Source organism: Pleurodeles waltl, chromosome 8 (assembly GCF_031143425.1).
Source record: "Pleurodeles waltl isolate 20211129_DDA chromosome 8, aPleWal1.hap1.20221129, whole genome shotgun sequence".
Lineage (NCBI taxonomy): Eukaryota > Metazoa > Chordata > Amphibia > Caudata > Salamandridae > Pleurodeles > Pleurodeles waltl.
This window is the reverse complement of record NC_090447.1, coordinates 41,507,396-41,528,039: the sequence shown is the minus strand read 5'-3', so window position 1 is coordinate 41,528,039 and position 20,644 is coordinate 41,507,396.

Genomic DNA, 20,644 nt, shown 5'->3' with positions numbered 1-20,644 from the left:
TTGTGGTCACTAACTTCCACTCTCATTTCTCCCACCGCCTCTTCCAGTGCTTGTGTTCTTAATACCAGAAGGTTCAATTTTTTCTTCAAGGCTCCACAAGCCTCTCTTATTTCCCCTTGATTAATTTCCGATATGACAAAACACTTTTTAATATCCCCTTATAAAGTTGAGAGCACTGCCTCAATACGAAAACCTACCAAGCCAGAGATGGATGACGGGGGGAAACAGGACTTCCCTGCGATGTATCAACCAATGATGATACAGCTTGAGGGACAATCCCTTCATTATCGAAGACTTTTCCAACCTTCTGCCGATGGACTAGAGTTTCTTGGAACATTGCGGGTAGCTGCTGGCTCAAGAGAGTGTTTCCCACTTTGGGAGCCATCTTCCCCTCCTGCCTCCACCTCCACTTCCACTTCTGGACCCCTTGAAACACTCACGTCCATCTCGCTTTCCAAAATTGCCAAATTGTCAGGGGATTTAAGTTTTGGCCGATGGAGTCAGTTTAGAGCTTCCTATTTTTTTCCTGGGTTTTATACCTTTAAGACATTTTAGGGGCTTTAAACCACCATCTCCACTTCCTTCCCCAATATCCAACTTAGCCCTTGTCAAACTTTGCCTTGCAAGAGGGGTATGGCGCCTCATAGGATCCACTTTTCGCTGTGCCGTGCCCAGCTGACTCTCCTCCCTCTCCTCACACCCACTGCCTCCTACCTTCTCTTGGGGTGCTGGTATGCCGGAGAGAGGAAGAATTCTGGAGCTGCTTGCCACTTTCTTCAAGCCTGCAGCTGCTGTGTCTCCATTCAGCAGCCTGTCAGTGTCAGTGCTGACTCTGCCTACCTTGACCCACAAGGAAAGTCGGGCAGCTGCTCACCTGGAGCGACCCAGTTCCAAGCTGGCCCTGAGCCAGCACAACCCAAAAGAAACACTGGGACCCCCAATGAGGCCCTCACTATCCCTCTGGGGCGCTCCCATTCACAGGCATGGGAGCGCAAAAGCCGGCGGAATCGTCCCCTGAGGATTTTGCAAATTCACCCTCCAAAACGCTGGAGGCGTCGGGCGGTGTGCCGAGGAGCCAGTGAGTGCTTCAGCGCGCTGCGTGCGCTGCAGCCGCCATGTTCTCCTCCCAAACCTGGCAGTAATTGTTGCTTGTAAAGGGTTGTGGGTAATGTGGGTTTATGGTGCTGTGGGTGTGTTGTGTGGGTATGGTGTGCGCATGAGTATCTGGTGTGTGTTTTTAGCATTGTCCAATGTAGTGTTGTTTTGTATGTGGGTGTCCATTCTGAGAGCGATGGTATGTACCATCAATGGTTTACCGCCATTGAATTTCCGTCATGGTGATTTGTGGGTCACGAAGTGGTGGGCGTTGTTTTGTTGGCATGACGGTATGGCTGTTGGTACCGCCACTTTAGCACTGACTTTAGGGCTGTCGGATTTGTGCCTGTGGCTGTATTCTGTCGGATTGGTGTGTGTGTCATAATATGGTGAACGGATTTTCGCCACTGCGGCTGTATGTTGCCGGCTGTCGCCGTGGTGGTAAGCGGGATTTACCGCCAATGTCATAATGAACGCCTAAATGCCTTCCATGCCTATTCTTCATCTGACATTGTTGTTGTTATGTATAATTGTTCTTGAGTATTTAACTATTCACATAATACAGAAGCTGAACTTTTTTAGGAGGTTTGGTCCGCCGGTGTTGTTTGTGTATTTGTATCATATTGTTTTGCGCTTGATTTACGTGACCTTAGCATTGTTAATCTAAAAGGCAATAAATGTTCAAACTTCACTAAATTGGTGTGGTGATTCATGTCCAAATAGGTCATGGTGCGTTCTGTTTTTTTGACTCCATAGATAAGTTGACATTATTGATTGGATTGTTTGCTAATGAATTGTTTATGACCATACCCGTTCTCTCTATCAAAGTCCAAAGATCCATATGGCTTCACAACGCATCCACTTAAAGATAAAATTACCCAAAGAAATTAAGGTCTAAAGGACTTGCTCACAGTTTTTTATGGTAGCAGAGGACGGTTTTGTCTTCATAGTGAGAGAGTAATGGTCCTCTTTTGGTAAGATTTGCTTTTACCAATGCTTGTTTGTAAAATTTGGAAATTTGATATTTGAATTTGCCAATGCTTGTTTGTAGAAGGTGGGTTTTACCAATGCTTGTTTGAATTGTTTCTCAGCGTTCCTATTGTGATTTTGAGAATGGATTAGTATTTTCACTTGCACAGCTTAAGCAAAATTGCAGGTGAATTGTGATGTGTGTGAGAATTAGGGGATTTGATTTCTCCACTGTAGTATGTTAGGGAGTGTGCGTATTCCACAGGGTGTATGTAGGGAAGTTGTCAAACTGCATTTGTGAGTGGCACTTTGTCCTCAAAAATTGCCCACGTGGTTGTTGATGTACGGACCCTGCATGGTCTAAGACTCAGAAGTATTTTAGTAGGTCATTCGGGCATGGATGAAAAAAGTCCTGTGTTTGCGAGTGCTGAAGGGAGTGATAGTTTGACCGACATTGGTGATTCCTGAGTGCACCAGGAATAGCTGGTGTTGGTCAAGGGTAGAATTTGCTGGTCAAATTTTGCTTGCGAATCAGAGAAAGCTTCAGAATAAGTAGTTGTCGGAGGTTATGCCACAATCGAACATTCCGTGAGGCTTCCAAAGTGATTGTGTTCCCCTACCTGTGGCAAACAGACAGATTTAGTGTGATATTCTGCATTAGGTTGTGAGATTTTTGAGTGTCGGGAGGACAAACCGCAAGACTTTGTCAGCTCGTGTATGTGTGAGTGACATCACGTAGGACAGCGCTGAGATAGGTTGGTTGGTGAAAGTTGTTGCGAACGGATTGGTGGACAACTGTAAGAGACTATTGGTCCAGGGAGACAAGCAGAAAGGATTTTGGGGTTGTATTATTTCCTGTTTTGAAATTTAAATTTGTACTTTCGAATCACATTTGAGCAAAAATTGAATTTTTCAAAGCTTTAAAGAGTCTGCTAAGGGTAGATAAGTATATTCCCGCTAGAATAGGATACGTTTGTCCACCAGAAGGTACTCCAGCATACATTGTAATTGAGGAGAGAGGTACAGGAGCATGTCTTTGGTTAACAAATTGGTGCAAAACTACAGAGAAGGAAGGGAGTTTAGCGTTCCCTGTCAATGGAACCATTAACCTGAGAATTTTACAGAAGTTGAGAAAAGTGTTATACGATTTAAAGCCTCCGCCGAGGCCAGCACAATTTGTAGCCTTTGCCATTTGGGAATTAGTGGCCAGGCAGCAAGAATGGTTAAAATTAAAGAGGTGAATGAGAAAGGCAGAGACAACACTAGTAGAAGCTAGGTGGGACAAAGAGTTAAAATTTTGGAGAACGGAGACTTTACAGGGAATTAAAATGTTTCCCATGATTACAAAAGAGACAGAGAGCTGTGTCAAACAAAAGGCTAAGACAAAGAACAGAGACTCCTATGAAGAGGAGTGGTCAAAGTCAGCTGAAGCTAGAAAATCACTGACTTACAATGATGAATCAGATGATGAGGAACTTCTATTACAGTTACTGAGGAATCGTCCACCACCACATGCAGAACAAGAACTTTTACCAAGTACTAGTGCACGTCCAAGTGCCCTGAGGGCACTACCGTGTGAGGGTATGCAGAGCCAACTTCGGGTCACAACTAAAGTCCCTACTATAACGGTTGTACAAACACCAGTAACTCAGACAGTTGAGCCGCCTAAGATCTATCCTACCATTCCGGCTATAAGTCAAGAACCAAATAATACAGTACCTGTGGTACAACCACAAGTTTACCAGAGACCAGTGATGGTCCAGATGAATCCCATACCTAGGTCCCCAACACAGATTCAAAATACCCACGGTTACACCCACATTCCGTCAGTTTGAGTGGGAGTTCAGAATATTCCAAATCATACATTGGTTAGGAATTAGCAACCAAATTCAACAGTGTTGACAGGCCTGAATTTATGAATAGCTTACCCAAGAAGTCAGAATGTTCAGACAGGTCCAGAAACAGTACCAGTAACTATCGCTCAAGTTGTTCAGTTTTTTTCCCAGTGAAATAGTGAGAATCACGCACAGAACATTTCATTTTGAATGCAGAAATAGAGAAAAAAAATGAACATACAGGAGTCATAACTCCACAGAATCAGACTCCAATGATTCAGACACCTATGAATCAGACCCCAATACACCAAGGTTTTGACAGAACAGGTCCACTGATTGATTTGAATTGCTCCAGATCATCGCAGATTTTAGAAACACCGAGAGGTACTTCACAAAGCATGCCTAAGGTGGATAGTAATAAAGTTTCATTACAAGGGATGACAGCCAACAATTGACAGATTGACTAGAAAAGCTGAGTGAAGAAAAGGTGAAGAAACTTACAGAAAAGGAAAAATCAAATGAACATGAGACTGCTTAAGCTTGAATTGGATGAGATAATCAAAGGAGGGGTCGACGAGCAGAGGAATAATAAATACACCGAAGACGAATTACATTACGCCTGTAGAGTGGTTACTCACAAGGCAGGAGTGACCCACCAAAAATTAGCAGACTTGAAAGAGAGATACAATGTAGATCTTGACAAAACAAAGGAGCTGAAAAGAAGCTATCGAGTAGATTTTGGTTCAAAGGATTTTGAGAACATGAGAATACCAGGAATGAAAATTAATATTAGGGAATTAATTCAATGCATCCAACTATGGGGAACACTAGATAAATGGAAAGGCAGATGGGCAAAGAAAAGAGATAAAAGGATAGGAAAGGTAATGAACATAAGCAGCCTTTAAATTCAAATTCAATTTCAAATTGAAATGTACAGCTGACATATCAAAATCCAGTTAGGGTGCTTCCAATGAGAGAACTTCTTGGAGGGAATTTTGTACATGTTCCTTGGAGCAGGAGTGATATTTTATCATTCACAAATGATTACCCAAGATTGAGAGACGAGCCAATAGAGTGGTACCAGCAAACAGATAGGTTTGTGAAACTTGCAAAGTGCTTGTGGGAAGACCTCAATATGTTGTTAGCGATTGTAGTGCCAGCAGACCTGTGGGTCGAATGTAAACGGGGGGTAGATTGGCCAACAAAAGAGCCTCCATGAGACCCAGTTACAGGTGCCCTGTCACCTGAAGTAATGAAGTCATATTGTAAAGTGATTGAGTTTCTGAAAATGAGAGTTCACCCCAAGAGCATTGATTGGCAGAGGATTGACAGGACAGCACATGAGGCGCAAGAGTCCATACACGCTTACTATTAGAGATTGCTACAATCATTTGAACATTACAGTGGACAGAGACAATTAAGCGGAAAGACATGATTCACTTTGTGAGCAGATTTGTTGAGGGTCTCAGACCTGAAATTAGACAGATGCTTAAGAGTTGTTTGATTTGTTGGCAAGCAAAACCGGTGGATCAAGTGTTACAGTTCGCGAAATACTGTAGTGATGAGATTAAAATGAAGCAAAAGAAATTGAAGGAAAAGGCAATGGTGATGCAGATTGAAGTGACAGAATCAGGGATGTAGGGACATTTTTCACAGCAGCAAGGAGTGTATCCCCAGCAGCAGGGAAACTTTGTTTCAGAATCAGGAAAGAGGTAGAGGACGTGGTGGAAATGGAGATGGTAATCATGTTGAGTGGAAAGTGATGGTCAATTCAAGTGATGTGCAGGCAATGGAAAGGATGTTACCTTGTCACAGTTACAGAAATTTCAGTCATTGGAAGCGGAAGTGTCCGATGATGGTGCAGGATAGTGTAGTCACGCAGATGAATGACAACAATCTTTTCCCAAATTCGAAAGGTCAGAGGCTGAGAAGTCAACATTTTGATGTTCAGAGTAACCAGATGCAAACTCCTCAGCATATGCAAAGTCCCCAATCAATGCAACCAATGCAGATGCCATATTGGCAGAAGCAACAGACCCAGTTAATGCAGCCCCAAATACAAATAGTGCCCAAGCCACAAATGGAGATAGCCCAAGCTCCTATGGTCAAGCAGCAGTCCATGCTCCCTCAGCAGAGCATGGTTCAAAAGTCAAATCACAGAACTCAAACAGCACAACAGTTTGCACTTCACAGTGAAGATGAGTCAGTTGATGAAATGATGGGTGAGCGTTCGGATGAAGAAGAGTGTGTGATGGCAGCTTCATTAGAAGGGGATCAGAAAGGTCCCTATATAAATGGAAAAGTGATTGGTCACAATGTGTCATTTTTGGTTGACACCGTAGCTACTCGCTCCACGATCAGAGGAGCAGAATTATCTGAGAAAACGATCCAGGTAGTGGGAGTTGCAAAGCAGTTCCTGATGAATCCAGCCACAGAACCAGTTTCTGTTAAGAATGGCAATTAGGAGGGAATGCACAAATTTGTGGTGTGCGATTCAAGTCCAGTCTCTTTGCTAGGAAGAGATCTGATGTGCAAAACAAATCGCTCAATTACCTGTTCAAACGATGGGGTCGCTATTCAAATGAATAGTGATGACGAAGATGATTTTCCTGTGCAAACTGAATGTGGTTCAGTTAGTAACGAGTTTCCATTGATTAATTTCTTCCCTATGTTCACAGTAAGAGATTTGCCACCTGATCTACAAGCTACAGTTGATTCAAAAGTTTGGAACCTATCTGGAAACGATGTTGGTCTGATTAAAGAAGTTGAACCAGTCCAAGTCACAGTCAAGCCCAATGCACGTTTCCCACAGATGCCACAGTATCACATGGCACCAGATGTAATTGAGGGAGTAAAGACTATGGCGGTCATTCTGAATTTGGCGGTCTAACCCCGCCATGCCGGTGGTAGCGGTGAGGACCACTGACAGGGCAGCAGAGCAGACCGCAGCCAGTTTACTGCCCGTATCGCCAGGGTTGTGGGACCGCCTGGCCGAAGGTTGATCACCTTCGGCCCGGCAGTCCACCTCAAACCGCTGACAATATTTGGCGTCTCCTTCTGCCAGCCTCTTCCTGGTGGCTGGCGGAATGGGTGACTCTGGGGACCCCTGGGGGCCCCTGCACTTGGTATGGGCAGTGAAGTGGGCCCCCATGTACAGACCCGTTGCACATTTCACAGCCCGAATTATGGGCAGTGAAATGCGCGATGGGTGTTGCTGCACCTGCCGCACTGCAACATTGGGTCCGGCTCCATTAGGAGCCGGTGTCAATGTAAAGGCCCTGTTCAGCACAAGGCCTGCAGGCGGAAACTCTGTTTCTGTGCTGATTCCGAATAGGGCCGGCGGGGCATTAAGGCACTGGCGGTCCAATGGTGGGTTAGAGTTTAGCGGGCGGTGGTGCCACCCCCGAAACTCAGAATGACCCCCTATAATTGAGGATTTTGAGAAAAAGGGAGTTCTGAGAGAGGTGTTGAACAGTTTGTGTAATGCTCCTATTATGGGTTTGTGAAAACCAAATGGTAAATAAATAATAGTTCAAGATTTGAGGAAATGAATGACATAGTGGTGAAATGTTGTCCAGTTGGACCAAATCCAGCAGTAATTTTGTTTCAGATTCCATGGGATACAGAATGGTTCACAGTGGTGGATCTTTCACAAGCATTCTTTTCTGTGCCTCTTCATGAGGATAACAAAACAAAAACAACAAGTGATGGACGGAATGCTGAACATTGTCAAACATTCACCCCCAGTACAGTGATCTGGGCCTAAATTTATCGTTTGTTTGCTGCCCATGCCATTCCAGTTTGGACCCAGCTATATGCAAATCAGTCTTGACCCTGTTCCCCATGGGAACAGTCCAGCCTGAACTGCTAGGCCAGGTCTTCCCTGAACTGGAAACAAGCATCCTGGGACCGGTTTCGGGGTTTCACCCCTCATCAGCCAGGCTAGCTTGAATCCAGTGGCATGGGAAGCACAGGACCCACGTCTGGGCATACCCTTCCCACTTAGGGCGACCAAGCAAAAACAGCAAGTGATGGACGGAATGCTGAACATTGTCAAACATTCACCCCCAGTACAGTGATCTGGGCCTAAATCCATCGTTTTTTTTGCTGCCCATGCCATTCCAGTTTGGACCCAGCTATATGCAAATCAGTCTTGACCCTGTTCCCCATGGGAACAGTCCAGCCCGAACTGCTAGGCCAGGTCTTCCCTGGACTGGAAACAAGCATCCTGGGACCAGTTTCAGGGTTTCACCCCTCATCAGCCAGGCTAGCTTGAATCCAGTGGCATAGGAAGCACAGGACCCACGTCTGGGCATACCCTTCCCACTTAGGGCGACAAAGCAAAAACAACAAGTGATGGACGGAATGCTGAACTTTGTCAAACATTCACCCCCAGTACAGTGATCTGGGCCTAAATCCATCGTTTTTTTGCTGCCCATGCCATTCCAGTTTGGACCCAGCCATATGCAAATCAGTCTTGACCCTGTTCCCCATGGGAACAGTCCAGCCTGAACTGCTAGGCCAGGTCTTCCCTGGACTGAAAACAAGCATCCTGGGACTGGTTTTGGGGGTTTCACCCCTCATCAACCAGGCTAGCTTGAATCCAGTGGCATGGGAAGCACGGGACCCACGACTGGGCATACCCTTCCCACTTAGGACGACAAAACAAAAACAACAAGTGATGGACAGAATGCTGAACATTGTCAAACATTCACCCCCAGTACAGTGATCTGGGCCTAAATCCATCGTTTTTTTGCTGCCCATGCCATTCCAGTTTGGACCCAGCCATATGCAAATCAGTCTTGACCCTGTTCCCCATGGGAACAGTCCAGCCTGAACTGCTAGGCCAGGTCTTCCCTGGACTGGAAACAAGCATCCTAGGACTGGTTTTGGGGGTTTCACCCCTCATCAGCCAGGCTAGCTTGAATCCCGTGGCATGGGAAGCACAGGACCCACGTCTGGTCATACCCTTCCCACTTAGGGTGACAAAGCAAAAACAACAAGTGATGGACGGAATGCTGAACATTGTCAAACATTCACCCCCAGTACAGTGATCTGGGCCTAAATCCATAGTTTCTTTGCTGCCCATGCCATTCCAGTTTGGAGCCAGCCATATGCAAATCAGTCTTGACCCTGTTCCCCATGGAAACAGTCCAGCCCGAACTGCTAGGCCAGGACTTCCCTGGACTGGAAACAAGCATCCTGGGACCGGTTTCGGGTTTTCACCCCTCATCAGCCAGGCTAGCTTGAATCCAGTGGCATGGGAAGCACGGGACCCACGTCTTGGCATACCCTTGATGGACGGAATGCTGAACATTGTCAAACATTCATCCCCAGTACAGTGATCTGGGACTAAATCCATCGTTTTTTTGCTGCCCATGCCATTCCAGTTTGGACCCAGCCATATGCAAATCAGTCTTGACCCTGTTCCCCATGGGAACAGTCCAGCCCGAACTGCTAGGCCAGGTCTTCCCTGGACTGTAAACAAGCATCCTGGGACCGGTTTCGGGGTTTCACCCCTCATCAGCCAGGCTAGCTTGAATCCAGTGGCATGGGAAGCAGGGGACCCACATCTGGGCATACCCTTCCCACTAAGAGCAACAAAGCAAAAACAACAAGTGATGGACGGAATGCTGAACATTGTCAAACATTCACCCCCAGTACAGTGATCTGGGCCTAAAACCATCGTTTTTTTTGCTGCCCATGTCATTCCAGTTTGGACCCAGCCATATGCAAATCAGTCTTGACCCTGTTCCCCATGGGAACGGTCCAGCTCGAACTGCTAGGCCAGGTCTTCCCTGGACTGGAAACAAGCGTTTCGGGGTTTCACCCCTCATCAGCCAGGCTAGCTTGAATCCAGTGGCATGGGAAGCACGGGACCCACGTCTGGTCATACCCTTCCCACTTAGGGTGACAAAGCAAAAACAACAAGTGATGGACAGAATGCTGAACATTGTCAAACATTCACCCCCAGTACAGTGATCTGGGCCTAAATCCATCGTTTTTTTGCTGCCCATGCCATTCCCGTTTGGAGCCAGCCATATGCAAATCAGTCTTGACCCTGTTCCCCATGGAAACAGTCCAGCCCAAACTGCTAGGCCAGGACTTCCCTGGACTGGAAACAAGCATCCTGGAACCAGTTTCGGGGTTTCACACCTCATCAGCCAGGCTAGCTTGAATCCAGTGGCATGGGAAGCACGGGACCCACGTCTTGGCATACCCTTCCCACTTAGGGCGACAAAGCAAAAACAACAAGTGATGGACGGAATGCTGAACATTGTCAAACATTCATCCCCAGTACAGTGATCTGGGACTAAATCAATCGTTTTTTTGCTGCCCATGCCATTCCAGTTTGGACCCAGCCATATGCAAATCAGTCTTGACCCTGTTCCCCATGGGAACAGTCCAGCCCGAACTGCTATGCCAGGTCTTCCCTGGACTGTAAACAAGCATCATGGGACCGGTTTCGGGGTTTCACCCCTCATCAGCCAGGCTAGCTTGAATCCAGTGGCATGGGAAGCAGGGGACCCACATCTGTGCATACCCTTCCCACTAAGGGCAACAAAGCAAAAACAACAAGTGATGGACGGAATGCTGAACATTGTCAAACATTCACCCCCAGTACAGTGATCTAGGCCTAAACCCATCGTTTTTTTGCTGCCCATGCCATTCCAGTTTGGACCCAGCCATATGCAAATCAGTCTTGACCCTGTTCCCCATGGGAACGGTCCAGCTCGAACTGCTAGGCCAGGTCTTCCCTGGACTGGAAACAAGCGTTTCAGGGTTTCACCCCTCATCAGCCAGGCTAGCTTGAATCCAGTGGCATGGGAAGCACAGGACCCACGTCTTGGCATACCCTTCCCACTTAGGGCGACAAAGCAAAAACAACAAGTGATGGACGGAATGCTGAACATTGTCAAACATTCATCCCCAGTACAGTGATCTGGGCCTAAATCCATCCTTTTTTTGCTGCCCATGCCATTCCAGTTTGGACCCAGCCATATGCAAATCAGTCTTGACCCTTATGGCTGGGTTCAAACTGGGGTGGAATGGTGAGCAAAATAATGGATGGATTAAACCCAGATCTGTGACTGGAGGTGATTGTTTGATTGGTTCCGCATTCCGTCCATCCAGTTACGCTATCCCACAGCGTTTGTGTTTTGCTCTTCATGAGGATAGGCAGTTTCTTTTCAGCTTTAAATTCTGCATAAAGTCTTCAGTTGATGTAGGATCCCACAAGGGTTTTCAGAGTCACCTTCGATTTTCAATCATATATTAAAAGGGAATTTGGAACCATTGGCAATGCCTTTCCAATCAGCTTTAGTCCAGTACATTGATGATCTTTTGGTTGCTTCAAAGACGAGAGCTGCATGTAGACAAGATACGATTTCCTTACTAAGGCCCTCATTATGACATTGGCAGTAAATGCCACTTACCGCCACGCTGACGGCCGCCAACATACCGCTGCGGTGGCGAATATCCATTCACCATATTATGACACACACACACACACCAATCCGATGGAATACAGCCACATACACAAATCCGCCAGACCAAAGGTCAGTGCAAAAGTGGCAGACCCAACACCCACACCGTTATGCCAACAGAACAACGCCCACCACATTACGACCCACGAATCACCACGGCAGACATTCAATGGCGGTAAACCATTGGCGGTACATACTGCCGCACTCAGAATGGACACCCACATGCAAAACAACACTACATTGGCCAATACTAAAAACACACACCACACATACCCACTCACAGCACTATAAAACACACACCCACATTACCTACAACTGTTTATAAATAACAATTACTGCCAGGAGATTGAGATGAACAGCACACAGACAACTAGACACACACACCACATACACCCATACATCCCTCATGCACCCCACATCACACACCCCACCACATTACTCAACCCACTCTCACTAACACACACCACACAACACCCATGGCACCACAAAGGCAACCCCGTTTCACTGAGGAGGCGTTAAGGGTCATGGTGGAAGAAATTTTCAGGGTAGAGCCACAGCTGTTCGGAGCACAGGTACAGCAGATATCTATTGCCAGGAAGATGGAGCTTTGGCTGAGAATCCTGGACAGGGTCAACGCCATGGGACAGCACCCAATAACAAGGGATGACATCAGGAAGAGGTGGAACGACCTATGGGCGAAGGTACGTTCCATTGCAGCAAGGCACCAGCTCACCATACAGAGGACTGGCGGTGGACCCCCACAGCTCATAGCATGGGAGGAGCAAGTACTGGCATTACTGCATCCTGAGGGACTCACTGGAGTAGCCGGAGGACTGGACACTGGTAACTCAACATTTACTACTTATCACCCCCCCATACCTGCATGCCATCACATCCCCTCACCCTCACTCCCATCACTTCACTCCATACCACACACTGCACCTACACATATGAATATCTACAATGCCAAGCCCTGCATGCTATACCAATGCATGGACACCCCTCCCAGCCCTACATGGACACTCATCACTAAAGCATACACTGCCTGATGGTACTTACACCTTGTGCCAGGTCCAGTTATCCCTTATTAGTAAATTAGGAGTGTTCTAGCAGCTTAGGCTGATAGAGGTAGTTATAGCAGAGCGGCTTAGGCTGAACTAGGAGACATGCAAAGCTCCTACAATACCACTTATATCATATAGCACTATATCATAAGAAAACACAATACTTAGAGTGACTAAAATAAAGGTACTTTATTTTAGTGACAATATGCCAAAAGTATCTCAGAGGATATACTCCCTTAGGAGGTAAGTAATATACACAAAATATACACACAAACCAAAATCAGGTAAGTAAACAGTTAGGGAAATAGTGCAAACACTGTAGAACACAATAGGATGCAATAGGCCTAGGGGCAACACAAACCATATACTCCAAAAGTGGAATGCAAACCACAAATGGACCCCAGACCTAGTGTAGTGTGTTGAGGGTCGCTGGGAGTATAGGAAAACACTAATGGTGTCCAAGATACCCCATCCCAAGACCCTTAAAAGTAGGAGTAAAGTTACCCTAATACCCCAAAAAGACAGTAAAGTCAAGATAGGGTATTCTGCAAAGACAATAACTGACTGCAAAGCACTGAAGGTGGATTCCTGGACCTGAAGACCTGTAAAGGAAGAAGACCAAGAGTCATGCAAGTGTCCAGGGGGAGCAGAAGCCAACTAAAACCCGGATGAAGGTGCAAAAGGGCTGCCTCTGGGTAGAAGAAGCTGAAGATTCTGCAACAATGAAAGGTGCCAGGAACTTCTCCTTTGTTCAGAAGATATCCCACAGCATGCTGCAGGATGCAAAGTTTTTTACCACACAGAAAGACCGCAAACAAGCCTTGCTAGCTGCAAGAGTCGCAGTTGAAGATTATGGGTGCTGCCAGGGCCCAGGAAGAACAAGGAGGTCGCCCCTTGGAGGAGGAGACAGAGGGGGCGCTCAGCAACAGAGAGAGCCCATGCAGAAGCAGGCAGCACCCGCAGAAGCACTTGAACAGGCGTTCAAGAAATCTGAGTATGGCGGTCATCTCAGCACAAAAGAAGAGGGTCCCACGAAGTCGGTGGTCAACTCAGTGGGTTGAGCAATACAGGATGGATTTCTGGGGACCTGGGCTGTGATGTGCACTAAGGAATCATTGTAACAGTTTACAGAAGCCCTAGAAGCTGCAGATTATGCAGTACACAGGATTACTGTCTGGCGTGGGGAGGCAAGGACTTACCTCCACCAAATTTGGGCAGACGCACCATTGTACTGTCGGGGTCACTTGGATCCAGCTCTTGTGTTCCAGGGACCATGCTCGTCAAGATGAGAGGGGATCCAGAGGACCGGGGATGCAGAAGTTTGGTGCCTGCGTTAGCAGGGGGAAGATTCCGTCAACCCACAAGAGATTTCTTTGCGGCTTCCAGTGCAGGATGAAGGCAGGCAGCCCCCAAAGCATACACCACCAGGAAACCGTCGAGAAAGCCAGCCAGATTAGGCGATACAATGTCGCTGGTAGTCTTCTTGCTTCTTTGTTGCAGTTTTGCAGGCGTCCTGGAGCAGTCAGCGGTTGATCCTTGGCAGAAGTCAAAGAGAGAGGTGCAGAGGAACTCTGGTGAATTCTTGCAAGTCGTTATCTGAGGAAAAGCCCACAAGAGAGACCCTAAAGAGGAGGATTGGCCACCTAGCCAGATAAGCACCTATCAGGAGGGGTCTCTGATGTCACCTGCTGGCACTGTCCACTCAGAGGCCTCCATTGTGCCCTCACACCTCTGGATTCAAGATGGCAGAGGTCTGGGACACACTGGAGGAGCTCTGGGCACCACCCATGGGGTGGTGATGGACAGGGGAGTGGTTACTCCGCTTTCCTTTGTCCACTTTTGCACCAGAGCAGGGACTGGGGATTCCCTGAACCAGTGTAGACTGGCTTATGCAAGGAGGGCCCCATCTGTGCCCTTCAAGGCATTTCCGGAGGCTGGGGGATGTTACTCCTCCCCAGCCCTTAATACCTATTTCCAGAGGGAGAGGGTGTAACACCCTCTCTCTGAGGAAATTCTTTGTTCTACCTTCCTGGGTCTGGGCTGCCCAGACCCCAGGAGGGAAGAACCCTGTCTATGGGTTGGCAGCAGCGGTAGCTGCAGAGAAAGCCCCAGAGAGCTGATTTGGCAGCACCCGGGGTCCGACTGGAGTCCCGGGGATGCATGAGATTGACATCCCAATACCAGATTTGCCATGGGGGGACAATTCCATGATCTTAGACATGTTACATGGCCATATTCTGAGTTACCATTGTAAAGCTACACATAGGTATTGACCTATATGTAGTGCACACGTGTAATGGTGTCCCCGTACTCACAAAGTCCGTGGAAATTGCCCTGAACTATCTGGGGGCACCTTGGCTAGTGCCAGGGTGCCCTCACACTTAGTAGCTTTGCACCTAACCTTCACTAAGTGAAGGTTAGACATATAGGTGACTTATAAGTTACTTAAGTGCAGTGTAAAATGGCTGTGAAATAACGTGTGCGTTATTTCACTCAGACTGCAGTGGCAGTCCTGTGTAAGATGTGCCTGAGCTTCCTATGGGCGGCAAAAGAAATGCTGCAGCCCATAGGGATCTCCTGGAACGCCAATACCCTGGGTACCTAGGTACCATAAACTAGGGAATTATAAGGGTGTTCCAGTGTGCCAATTAGAATTGGTGAAAATAGTCACTAGCTTACAGTGACAATTTTAAAAGCAGAGAAAGCATAAGCGCTGAGGTTCTGATTAGCAGAGCCTCAGTGACACAGTTAGGGCCAGATGTAGCAAGCATTTTGCATGGTGCAAACTGCAAAAATCGCAGTTTGCGCCATGCAAAATACACATCACGATGCACCATCGCGATGCTAAATTGCTTTGTGACCGCGAATACGGTTGCAAAGCAATTTGCAGTTACCACCAGTGTCACACTGGTGGTAACCCATTCGCAAAAGGGAAGGGGTCCCCATGGGCCCCTTCCCCTTTGTGAATGTTGCCCAAAATGTTTTTTCAGAGCAGGCAGTGGTCCAATGGACCACTGCATACTCTGAAAAAACGAAACCAAATGGTTTCGTTATTTTTTTTATTTTACAACTCGTTTTCCTTTAAGGAAAACGGGCTGCAAAATAGAAAAAAAACTGCTTTATTTAAAAATTAGTCACAGACATGGAGGTCTGCTGTCTTCAGCAGGCCACCATCCCTGTGAGTGCAAGGACTCGCTATGGGGTCGCAAAATGCGACCCACCTCTTTAATAATAATGAGGTGGGTCTTTGCAACCCCACAGCGAATCACAGACGGTGTCTGAGACACCATTCTGCATCCGAATTTGCGATTCGGAAATTGCGAGTCGCACCGACTCGCGATTTCCGAATTGCAAATTCAGAACTTGCTACATGTGGCTCTTAGTCACTACACAGGTACACACATATAGGCCACAAACTATGAGCACTGGGGTCCTGGCTAGCAGGATCTCAGTGAGACAGGCAAAAACAAACTGACATGTATGTAAAATTGGGGGTAACATGCCAGGCAAGATGGTACTTTCCTACAAGCTGCACATATGTTTTACCACATCAGACAACACTCTAGCCAGCACGATTGAGAACATTGGCTCTGACATTCCTGCTGCCAAGCCCACTGTCACTTGGAAAGAATTAGTTGCTGGGAAATGGAGCACTAATATCACTTTTACGCTGGGGGGATCCCAGTCGGATGACAAATAGATAGATAGATGAGATCAGGGTCACACTCCAACTGGGCACACAGCTCTGTGATTTTGGCCCTGTCCAGTCTACAGGTGAGTATTATGTCACTGTCCTCCAGTGTAGCAAAGTCCACCAGGGATCTGTACATGGGGGTATGTCTCAACCTCCTATTCATCCACAGTGATAGGCATCTAAGGGACACAAGAGTGAGTAGGTTGTCACAATTGGAACAACAAAAACACAACAGCTGTCCACTTGGTGCACTTATGTATTGGGACAGTGTTAATGGCCAGGTATGTGCTAATCTAGGCTGTGACACAGTTAATGTTGATATGCCTGTTGCCACCCCCTGAAATGCCTACCGCCTGCCCTGGATGTAGGGACAGGTAGAAGTGACTTAACTTTGCTGACATTGGGTGTCGTGGCGGAAGGCGGTCTTGCACCACTGTGCAATTCGTCATTGGCTAATATGGGGCTCTATGGAGTACAGTGGCCAATGGGGACCTACGCCAGCGGTGACAGTGTACATCGCCGTGGACCTGACAGCCATTTCCTGACTCAATCCTCACTTGCTTCCTGACCTTCAACAGGAGAAGACCTACACTGTGTATGCTGCTGTGACCTGTGTCTGGAACCTACCATGGCCCATCTGACCGGGGAAAGGGCCACTGCCTTCACTTCGGAGGAGTTGGAGTAACTGGGGGGAGTCCTATCCCAGTACGGACTACTGTATGGGCCTCCAGACCAACATTTGAGTACACTTTGTCCATATGCATGTGTCAAGGATGCATGGAGGTGTGTGTGCAAGCATCGTGTAAGGGTGGGTGGGAGTATTGTCCGTTGGCAGTGTACATGCTGTGCGCTGCGCTATGTGTGTGCCAATGATGATAGAAACGGGTATGGTGGGCATTTGTGTGACGGGCATACAAGAAACAGAGGGCTTGTTGGATTAGATCATTATGCAAATCCTTGGGCATTAAGGACCACATTCGGCCCTTAGGATCTACAAAACAAGTCCACGTGCGGTTGTGGTATGCGCACTGGCAAGGTTTTTAGAGGCAATCTGGCATTTTAGAGGTAAATCTTTAGCTAATAAAGCATACATTTCGTTTTAACTATAGCTATTATTTTTGCGTATCTATAGGTTTACCAAACAAGTTAATACATTAACTAGATGTAATTTTTTGTAATTATTCTTACTTTGTTATTATGTGGAAGATAGAATGCATTTTAAATATGGTGTGAACCGAAAGGTCCTTATTGCTCTTTGCACAAAGACGATGTGTTAACATTTTATGATGACATGTATTTTTGCAATTTCTGATTGAAAATATGATTTGATGAACATTTGTATTATATTGCTTTGGATGAGCTTAAACTGGAGATTTACTGAGATTCATGTGAACTCTAATGATTTATCTTAAATGTCTTATATGAAACAGTTGTATGCTTTTATGGCATTTTTGCAGAAATAAAGCTTTGTGGATTTTGGATTGGACTAACACTAAATATATCTGAAAATGCTTAACAACAAATCGTATGTGAAGTGCTTAGTCACGGTGAATGAAATCATTGGAATAGATGCCACACCATTGGGAGTCCAAAGTTCAGAGTACTCCTCCTATTGGAAATGGTAGGTGGTTCAGGATCAGTCCAGAATGAAAGAGTAACACACAAAGGAGGTCCTTAAGGAGGAGGGTTATTATTGTCCGTGGTGGTTGATATTTTTACATTTTTTATTCCATTTTACTAAATTCAGAACATTTGCCTTGATCAGACTATTCATCCACAATCATCCCTCCATCCATCCAATCAACAAAGGTGCACAGTCACACTACAGCATTTGGTTTCTTTAGGTGTATAATAGTTCCATTTCCACCTGAACACCCTGGCTGAGGTACACTGCAGACAAATCAGCAGCATAATTAATTTATAAAATGATTATTCCATTACCCCTGGACCACCTTGCAGCCATAGGTTTTTAAAGATTATTCCATTTATCCATGCACCTCTCTTTGACTACCACAGTTGTGTCCTTTAAAACAAATGGAGATAAAGCGAAGAGCTATATCTGCATGTTGTGCTGCCTAATCTTAAAGGAAATTTCATGGTGTGCTTTTACTTAACAATGTTTGGATGAATTGGAATTTATTGTGTAAGTAACTAAGACACGATGGGGCATATTTATGATCCCTGGCGCCACCCTGAGCCACATTCGCGAATTTATTTCTATGCAACTGTAGCGTTAAGATGGCAGGTTCCATGGTCCATATTTAGAAAGTGGTGCAATGCTTGCATTGCGCCACTTTGTAACCCCTTTGACTCCTTTGCGCCATTTTTGTCGGCATTTTTTATCACCTGTTAAGTGCAGGCATTAAAAAGAGGCTCCCATTGATTACAGTGCGCCTCTGGGTGCTTTGCAAGATTAGCGTCATAATTTGTGATGCTAGTCCTGCAAAGAGCCTGGCTAGTGTCACAAATTATGATGTTAGTCACCCTAACTACTACCATGGTGCACCGTATTATAAATACAGTGCTACCATGGTGGCATTACGGGGGTGCTAAGGGGTGCAAGAAAAGTTGCGCTGCACTAGGTGCAGCACCACTTTTCATAAATGTTCCCCTAATTGCATTTGTCTGTACTATTTCACCCGGCAAAAACATAAACAAGGGACGATGAACCCAAACTCTCTAAATTCAGTTCCTTATGCTAGACTGTGTGACCTTCCAAACATCTCAAATGAATGTATGAGAAGCACCCAGGTAAATTAGTGCTCTCAGCACATCACTTGGATATATTTCTCACCCACAGGTACAACCCGTAGTCTGCTTCATCATCGGACCCTCGTTCATATTATCTAGTGTGATTCAGTGGGCTTTACACATTTGTAAGCAGAGCAATATTAATGTAGAAAGGCAGGGGATTTGTGTACGTGAGTTAAAATTACCCAGCAGAACCTTCAGATATGCTTTTCTGGGCTAGGTCTCAGTCAAGATTAAAAACTGTGAGATATCACGAGGATAACAATGGTCCTCAACATCAAGAGATTGCCATGTTTCAGCCATTTATCTGCCCCAAAGGATAAGTCGGTTTTCACCAGGACCAAAAAACAATCTAAATTCCTGAGTAGTAAGTGAGCATTTCAAACTACTGCAATGCTTATATAACAATTTTCAGGAAGTATGCACGCAAAACACCATACAGTAGAACGTTCTCTTCAATATGGTTATAGCTGAAAGAGAGAATATATAGCAGGTTCATATGATAACAGGACATTGAAACTTTCAGTGTCCTCCCCCTAAGGCACAATGACCCAAAACTAGTGAAATGCAAACATACAGTCACTCGTGAGTCACCCCTCAGAAATTCAGAACGTTCCTTGTGTATATAATTTGTTTTAGAAATTGGAAAGTTAAATGTTTCCCTTTATTAACTTCTCACTCCTTCTTAGGTATTGTTTTCTATTACAACCTGCAACAATGCTGCATTTCACTAACTACATGTTTTTCTTGCTTAGTTGCTTTTAGGTGCACAAGAGAAGAGGCGTTACATCTCCTGCAGTACTGACAAAGAGAAGGCCTTTAAAGTTAGCTCATCAAATCTCTTCAGCTTGTGCAGCTTAGTGCCACTGCCAACTAAGAGCTTAAAGATGGCTCCAAGGAAATGTGCTCTCAAGAAAGTGGACAGTAAGAAGAAGCAGCTTTCCACCAGTGGGAGACATGTGCATGCCGCAGCGGCCTCCTCAGTGGAACCTGGAAGCTGCACTCCTGTAGCTATAGCACCACCTCAACCTGAGCCCAAGACTATGGCCCTCATTCTGACCCTGGCGGTCGGTGATAAAGCGGCGGCCAACCCGCCAACAGGCCGGCGGTCCAAAATATGCAATTCTGACCCTGGCGGGAACCGCCAACACAGCCCGCTGCATTAACACTCCGCCCGCCACGGCGGAACAAACAAACAGCGCGGCGGTCACCGCCAACAGCCAGGCGGCAGACAATGTACCGCCCACCCTATCACGACCCACCAATCCGCCACCTTTTCCGGGGCGGGAGCACCGCCGATAAAAACACGGCGGAAACAGACTACGAACGGGAAAACGCTCACCTCCACATACTCCACGCGAGATTCCGGCAGTATGGAACCCGAGTTACAGGTCATCCCCGCACTCCTATACCTGCTCCTGTACCAGGAGCACGCCCGGCGGCGCGGAAGACATCGGTGAGTACTGCACCTACGACACAGGGGAGGGAAAAGATTACCGGCACACACCCACCCACCCACACCCACTACAACACACACATCAATGCATTCTCACAGATCACTGTCACAACCCACAAACCCCCCCCTCCGAAATAATGCAAAGACCAAAAGAAGAGATCTTAAACGGGCAGATATATTGAAACATGGACAGCAGTAATCCAAATAAATAAATAAACTATGTACAAAATATATACATCTACTATATGTAGTCCAACCACTGTCCGTGGACCACAGGGGTCCTGAGCATAGGG